We start from the raw sequence: 9,317 nt of genomic DNA, 5'->3' as shown, positions 1-9,317 counted from the left end.
GGCTATGGTCTAAACAAACACAGTGTAAGTATAAGTTGAATGTAATTTAATATTTCCTTCCTTTCTGTCTTACAGGATTGTTTGAGGATAAGGCTGTAGCTCCATCATGCACAAGGACTCACCTCGTTAACTCTTTATCCCCCGCACACACAGAAATGGTCCCTGGATCAGTGATTTGACTTTGCAGTGGTTTGATTTTTGCAGAAGATGTAACTTTGTTTTAATTATAAGCTCATAATGAATACATTACAGAACCAGTGATGAAAACAATAGTTAAAAATAGCGCTCCATATTAAAAATATATTGCACACTTGACATGCATGTCTTCATGGTGTTTTTTGTGAGTTTGAAACATTTACATTGTGTTGTATAACATTTTGGTCACAACACTTTTTCCAGTGTTCTCTGAAAGACATACTGTATTTACTGTTTTGTTTTTTAATAAAAGCATTTTCATTTGCATACTGAAAATAGTTAATGTTTACAACATAACTGCCTTTTTATTCTTTATGGTGGCAAAAAACGAGCTTGGTGACAGAGGATGCAGTGTAGTAATTTGGGCATGTTGTCTTTAAATGAGTTTGACATATAAATAAATAATGGAAGATCCTTACAAAAATATGCATGTTTATTATGCTTTATGTATTTATTTGTTCATTCATTCATTCATTCATTTATAATTTCAGTTTTTATTCCTAGAGTTCAAATGGTAGAGAATGGTAAATCACAGAAACACAAATGTGATAAAATTTTAACTTTAAAACACAATGTAATATAAAATGTAAATTTTAGAAGCACGTCATTTGATTAGAAAATATATTTGTCTTTGGTCAAAAAAAAAAAAAAAATACAAATCTTAAAAATGTGTCTTATATTTATTATAGAGGAATCTGTCTGTTGGATACAACTGCGACTGCTGGGCATGTGCACATCAATATTGCCCAATTTTTGTCAAGCTGAACAACCGAGGAAGGTGAAGACGTTAATAAAACAGAATCTAATAAGTAGCAAGCTTAATCTATTGTTAACCGAATCTATCCCTTCAGCCGAAAAACGAAAGACATCGGTCATAAATGGATAAGGAAGTGTGACGCTGCTGCTCAGCTTAGATGTCATTGGCTATGAATTTTCAGGACAGTCTGTGGTTGGACTATCTTTTAACCCATATTAAACAGCGCATCATGTTAAAAAGTATGTTTTGCTGCTATCATCACATTAGTAATATATTAAGTCAACAATGAAGTGTTGCTATCTTGACAAAAATGACATCTTTAGCGAGATCCTAATCCTAACCCTAAGCATAACTTCAATGAACTACAAAAAACAGCCCCCTAGTGTTGCCTTTCTATAGATAGAACGACGGAGGCTTGTGGGTAATGTAGTTTAAAACCTTTTATTAACGAAACGAAATAAATTATTTATTTTAAGGAAAACTGGATATCTAAATATGTTTATTGTGCAAACCTCTATGATATATTTGAGAGGCAGGCTGAAATGTGGTATTTTACAGTGAGCAATATTTAAAATGCCTTTATGTCAGCTTTCCATTTATTTCTGAAAACCGAGCTCAACATTATTTTATCAGCATAGCATAAGTAATAATCCTGCCCATTTTCTCTTTGATATGTTAATTGGACTCTGATTTACAGCCTTTTGAAAAGTACAGTTTTGGGCTCTTCTGGGGGGTGTTACTGGGCCCCTGGGGGTAGAAGGGCAGTAAAACCTACATACATGTATTCTCCTAATCATGGACAACAAACTGAGCTGAGTCACATTTATATCTGACAGTTTTCACAGTCCTCTGTTTTCTATTCTATTCATCATGACTATTATACCTTTTGACAGGACATTGTGAGGCCATCTGATGAAACATTGAAAAATTAGAAAGAAATGATTTAATAATGAAAATAATAGATTATTTATTTGATTTTTGAAGTAAATGGCAAGAAATATAATGGATGAACCTGCAACAACTTGCCTTTATCTATTCCCCACTGTAAAGCAGTAATCAAGGACAATGTATACACATTGTGATACTTCACTATTACACAAGGACAAATTCATGCAGTGCTAAGAATATTAATTTATATATATATATATATATATATATATATATATATATATATATATATATATAACTATTTAGTAAAAAATCAGTGTAAAAATGTCCTCCTCACCCCCGTATCTTGCTCCTCAGGTGCTGGACATCAGTAATGTGTGTGCTCTTGGTTTTAATGCAGTACAAGATCCCATTGATCATTCCTGCTACATTCTCAGTTATCCCTCAAGTGTTTGTAACTATAAAGCCCATGGCACCATCTTGTAATGCAGAATAATTAATCTCGTAACTCCCTTTATTTCACTTAAAAATGTGCATATTTGTTACTAAAATATAAAAAAATTACTTTCTGGTGTACTGATGTCCCAGATGTTATTAATCCGATCAAAAATGTTTATGTCTTAAATAAAAAAATAATCCCAATAATTAATATGTTGTTTTTCCAAGTCTAAAATAAACACATATGAGCCTACCTAGTAAAATTATGTATTTAGCAAGAATCTTCAGAACACAATATTCACCATTTTCATTTTATTGAAGCATACACTATAAAGTTGATAAAGTAGCATCAAGACAAATAAGATTCAATGAAAATAATTATCATCAAAAATACATTAACCTCATATATAAATCAGTTCACACAGATGAGTGATGAAATGTCCTTAAAAGTCACACAGTCCCATCCAGTCAACTGTGATACAGATCATGTGATACATATAAGACATGTGATACTGTTCCAGAAAATAATGATTCCCATCATCACATCTAAACTGGTTTCATCTCCCCATCGTGTTCTTCTTCTCTCGTGTCTGGAAACAGTTTGTGGTTGATATCCAGCACTGATGTGGTGTAGCTTCTCTCAGCCAGAGGATCTCTCAGTCCTAACATCCCAGACCTGGTCAAAGTGAAACAAACAATCCAGATGAAGTTGTTTAATGGACAGAGAGCTCATCTTATGTTCTGTGTGATTTTAGCAGTGTGAGCAACTATGACCCTTGTAGTACTGTACACTTACCATTCTTCAAGCTGGTTTGAGACCTTTTGAGAAGCTTTTTCTCTGAAGAGAATTTAGCACATCCTCTTCTTTCACTCCTTTCAAGAGCATCACTTGGTCAAAACCCCTCATTTGGCTGATGAGATCATCTGTACAAATTAAAATACTGCAATAAAAATTAAAGAATTAAGAAAAAGTTACAGAAGCAAAGGTCTTGCTCATGAGACTCCATTAGCATGTGTAGTTCTCAGAGACTCTAGAATTCATCTATTGTTGCAGTAAATGTGTTTTTTTTTCCTCTAGAATCTTTCTCCAAAGTTCCTGACTTCTCTCACAAATGTGTTTTAGTCTGTGCAGTGTAAGGCCTGGCTTCAAACCAATCAACTATCAATTCACAATTTATAACATAACATTTAGAAAACAATGAAATAATGTACATTGGTGTTTATATCAACTAAACCAATTTCGTGATACTTGTCTACTCTTAAAACAGGTGGTGTGTTTTTAAAAACATAATATTAAAAATGTCTAACATGCTGTAATTGTAATAGTAAAAAAAGAAATCAAGGCTGACATGACCAGTTCTGTGAGAGATCATCATAAAATGTTGTATAACACAGCATTGCTTCAACACACACATACCAGAGGACTTCATTCTTCATTTCTCATCCTGAGCAAATCATTTCCTTGGTCTGCCTTCTCTTCTGTGAAACAAGATAATCTCTACTTACTCTGTGTGCAATTAATATTGCTCATTAAACATAATTAAGTTAATTTAAAGTAATATTCAGACCAGAGCATTTGAGGAGTAAATGTTGATTAAAAAAATATTCTAAACAAATGTACCTGGGAAGAGCTGATCATGGCAAGATTCGCTGAGACTCAGTAATAGCTCTTTTAGTTTTTAGGAAGGTTTGTGAGGGTTGGCTCTTGAGTGAGCTGTTGAGCTTGATATTTTAGACCTGAAAAAGAAGAACAGCATTAGGATTATCTGCAAAAAATCCTGTAAGACAGAAAGAAGGAAATATTATTAATTACGTGCAACTTGTACATTACACCTCTGTAAAGATGCTGTATAATTAAATGTTAAATGCATCCATTATTGAAAGCAAGTAATTAATAGCAAGCTATAGTCATATGAATTCTTTTGATAGTGTCAGATGAGACCGTCCTGGGGCATGTACAATATCATATTAGTGTTAAACTGGATTATTAAGACTGTGATGTGTTTAGGGATCATTTTTAAGACTTTGACCCTGTCCAGATACCCACACTTGCAGTCTTGGCCACTTTTGAGTGTGTGTACGTGACAGTGTGTGAACGAGACTGTCCCCGGTCTTAATAATGCCAAAGCACAGCGTCCTTAACACACACTAAACCTCTCCAATACTGCTCCGGAGCACTATACAAAGCTTAGTGTATCCCATCATGCATCATGTTTTGGAATAAATCGTCAGACTTTTTGCCGAGATCTCACAAGAGGTCATGGGAATCTGTCCAATGTACAGTATGTGAAATATTGATAATTAGATATTAAAAATCTCTGTAAACACATAAGTGTCCCATAAGGCAGTGGCTCCCAATCCTGGTCCTGGAGAAGCCCAACACTGCACATTTGAGATGTCTCCCTGATCAAACACACCTGATTCAACTCATCAGCTCATCAGTGAAGACTCCAAGGCAGATAAGAGAGACACCAAAACCGTGCAGTGCTGGGCTTCTCCAGGACCAGGATTGGGAAACACAGTCATCAGGTCATGAAAAGTTCGACACACACTCGTGGTCATCATGCTCACTCGAATACTAGGCCAAATACAGGAAAGACGTCAAATAAGTAATCAAGTGGTCAAGTGCAAAGATGGCAAGTGTGGGTATTTGGACAGTGCAACAGTTTAAGAAACAACAAATGCTGTACAAATTATAACAGCAGGAATTTTTGATAAAAGAGACAAACTATCACAGACTTACTGCTGCATATATCTGCCTCCGCAGCTTTCTGTCTTCTCCATTTCTGAAGGAATCCCTCTCCAGAAACACCACTGGGCTGACTGCCTTTACGTCTTTTCAGCTAAAAATAAAAATAAAAATAATAAAATGGGGAGAGTAAATAAAATTGAATTATATAAAGAATGTTAATAATGATCTGTGAGCAAAATATTTAGATATAATATATATATATATATATATATATATATATATATATATATATATATATATATATATATATATATATATATAAACTGATATGAAGGAACTGCAAGATGGAAAAATGAATGTTTTAGCATTTATTTTTAATTAGATATTTTTTTTTTTTGGATTTACATTAAAAGGTATTAAAAGCATGGTACAGAACATATGATTACTGCGATATCTGTCATATAAAAGCACATAAAAACACTAACATTACAGTGATACAAACATAGCTGGTTTGGTGATTATTGTATTGTTGTATTGATTATTAATATACCATAGTAAAACTACAGTTACTAATGTCCTGTTTACTGTTTTAACTTCACATTTCATTTATTACTATTGTAAGTGTCGTGATTACCATGATTTTACTACAAATACAACTTACATCATTAATCCTGAAATTAATAATAATATAAAACTGTTCGAAGGTCTATGGCACATCAGGTGACAGATAAGAGTTTAATCAGACTAATTAGCAGCAGTGTTCATTTATTTAAACGCAATGAAACTCAAAGACAGCCGCGGATGACCGATATAATACAGCGATTAAACATATGGCACTAATCTGATTAATAAATAAGACAGAATACATTTTATAAAAGGCATTAAAAGAGCGTATTTAGGACTACTCACCCAAACTGTGGAACTGATAGCAAGTATCGCGATGTGTGCTGAATGAGACTTCTTGCACGTGATTTCATAGCGATAAACATCTCATGTCCTCGTGTCGAATTCTGACGCCAAAAGTTTCCCATTGAAAGCAATGAAGGTCGTAGTGCTTCGATATTCGACGCCGAGAGGCACATTTGGCGTCATAAAAGTGACGCTAGGGGCGCTTGACCATGCTTCGGTTTTTGACGCCTTTGGAGTGAGAATGGGTTGCATATACTGTTTCAAGGAAGCTTCACATTTACAAACGGGGAAATAACAAAAGCTAGCAAAAATATTATTATTCCTGAATGTTCTCTATATGTTCAAAACATCCTTTTTTTATTTTTTTTATTTTCTTTTGGCGATAGTGTTAAAGACTATTTACACTAAGTGAAAATAGCATATTTTCATAGCAATAGATGCTATTTACATTAAGTGCAAAAAGCTATAGTTTCTATTTACACGGTCACTACTATCTATACTACTTATTGCAAATAGTCAATTGTCTGCACCTCAGTATTGTAGCACATTACAAAACAGTATGCAATAATAACTTATTGAGTGTAAATGATAATTTGAATTCAAATTAGTAAATGGGTGCCACTTTATTGGGACAATACAAGCACTCCCTACACCTTTCCAAACGTACCCCATACTTTATTTTCAACCTTTTTATTATTTCTTTTGATATCAGACTTCCTGACATTTCGTGTGATAGGAGAATAGAAAAGGGAGGGAAAAAAGCTTGGCAAAAGGTGTATTTAAACTCGAGTCATTTGCATCAAAAATGCCAATGGCACACACTTTACCATTTTCACCACTGGAACTGAACTGTCTTTTGTAGTGTTGACTAGCCCAATCACACGCTGGGGGCGGAGTCAATGTAAATAGCCTTTGCCAACAAGGTGGCTTATTTCCACAGTGTTTGTCGTTGTTTTGTTTTTGGTTATATAAACATTAAGGGAGCGTTCCATTTAGTTTTAACATTATAGGAACGTTACCCTGAAATGTTCTGAAACAACTAGTGACATTTAAAAAATGTTGGATGAATGTCTTACTAAAACATTTCATGAATGATGTATAAATAATATTCTTCGTTTCATAAAAGAACCATTTTTGTAGATGGAGATCATTTATGAAATGCAGTGAAACGCCAGTGTAGACGAGGATTGTTTTCATTTTAAAACGCCATTTTAAAATGAAAGTGCACTAGTGAAAACAGTGCCTTAGTGGGAAGAACAGACATTTTTCCACTATAAAGAACCTTTTGATTAAAATTAAAAATTAAATCAAATTTATGCATTTAGCAGACGCTTTTATCCAAAGTGACTTACAGTGCATTCAGGCTATCAATTTTTACCTACCATAAGTTCCCGGGGAATCGAACCCCCAACCTTGATACAACGCTTTATAACACAATGCTCTACCACTTGAGCTACAGGAACACAGGATTAATGGAAAAATTCCATGGATGTTAAAGGTTCTTCACAGAACCATCAATGCCAATAAAAAAACTTTATTTTTAAGATATTATACTAACATTGAGGGAAGTCTCTGAATATAAAAACCTGGAAGGAGGGATCTGTTGACTTGGGCCAGTAAGGAACCACCTAATCACTGTGGTCAAATCTTGCACGGCAAACACTCTTTTTATTTCTTTGCCTCTTCCTCTCGTGCTCTTCGCCAGCACACATTCTCCATTTACTTGAATGCACAGTAACCATAAACTACAGCCAAACTCAAAGAACACAGCAAGCAAACACATCACTGCAGCGAGTGCAGCACAGCGGACACCTCACTAAATCAAACATCTGTCTTTACCAATTAGCCTCAGCTCTCGCCGTGTGCCCTGGAGGAGGAACGCCAGCATATGGGGTTTCATGCCCACCATCACACCGCTGCCGTCCAGCCGCTCGACAGAGAAGATGTCATGGTGGAACAATGAAGAGGTCTGCGGAACTAGACAGCGTGCAAAATTATTATTTTGAAAGGTTTGATGGCCTTGATTTCGGAGAGCCTATTTGCCGCCCGTCTCTCTCTCCCAACAGGCTTTGCAGTTCATTTGCTTTGGCAGTCGTCTTGGGTTTGTGGTTTATGTGTGTTCAGGCTCTCAGGGCATCATGGCTGTGCCATGCTTTCAGAGCGACATGATGCAGAAACAAGCTTCTGAGATGAAGATACAACTTGTAGTGAGTTCAAAATATATAATTAATCAAACAAAAATATGCAAATTCAATAAACATTTTAGCACATGCTATTTAAATGCAAATGCATGCATTTTATTCACTGATCGCCCTAAGACAAATAAAACAAGGTGCTAAAAAGCAGATTTTGGTAGCATCAATTTTCAAATGTTCATGGGTGATTATAGAATGAAATGCATTAATGCAGTTAAATAGTTAAATAGCATGTGCTATATACACATATATATATATATATATATATATATATATATATATATATATATATATATATATATATATATATATATATATATATATATATTAGTGCTGTCAATCGATTAAAAAAAATTAACTAATTAATCGCACAATTTTTTAAAATTAATCGCGATTAATCGCGATTAATCGCAATTAAAAGACTGAAACTTTTTGGATATTTAAATGTAAAATGTAAATAATTGATGTAAACTCAAGACAAAGAAACTATTTAAATTCAAAATATGATTGTTTATTGGAATTTTTGTTTAACTTGTAACACAGATTTTCTCATGTAAACAACATACCTGCAATAAACCATCAATATCCTCCAAATTAACTGTTGGCTTGAAAGCCATATTTATTACAGAAATAAAAACACAGGCATGTAAGTAGCATTTGAATTTCAAAACAATCAATGCCAATAAAAAACAAAAATGATTTCCATGTTGAATTCTAAGTGGACTGCAAAAAAATTCAAAAGTATAGTCATTGCCAGTGCTTTAAGTGGGCCAGTACACACAGGTACTCAGTACCACCACTTCCAAATATAGCTCTTGAGCGTACCGCCACCTCTCCGTGCGCCCAGAACGTGCTTGTAGCGTACCGGTACGCTCATTTGGACATCTGTTTTAATAGAGGTTTTAATCTTTTACCTGCACTGCCGATTTTCAGAGCGCCCTTCACAATGCAAGCTTCCTAATTCATCCCACCCAGAGCAGAAACTACATTACCCATTCACCCTTAAGTTATACAAGTGAATAGCGCAGGGTCTGATAGAGGTCTGATTTACACACTGTTACAGTCATTGTTTTTTTTTATTTTTATTTAAACAATAACATTTGAGTTCATGATTTTAATGTTGCTGTTTCTTGTGGCAGACTAAATGAAGAGTAATGTTTCTTGTGGCAGACTGAAGAGTAATCCGGCAGAGTTTTATACTGAAACTTTCCGTCTAAAAGTCCTTCCTTGGTCTTATCCATAT

The sequence above is a fragment of the Carassius auratus genome, chromosome 6 (genome assembly GCF_003368295.1).
Source record: "Carassius auratus strain Wakin chromosome 6, ASM336829v1, whole genome shotgun sequence".
Classification (NCBI taxonomy): domain Eukaryota; kingdom Metazoa; phylum Chordata; class Actinopteri; order Cypriniformes; family Cyprinidae; genus Carassius; species Carassius auratus.
The sequence above is the reverse complement of the archived record's forward strand: the minus strand, read 5'-3'. Positions refer to the sequence as shown.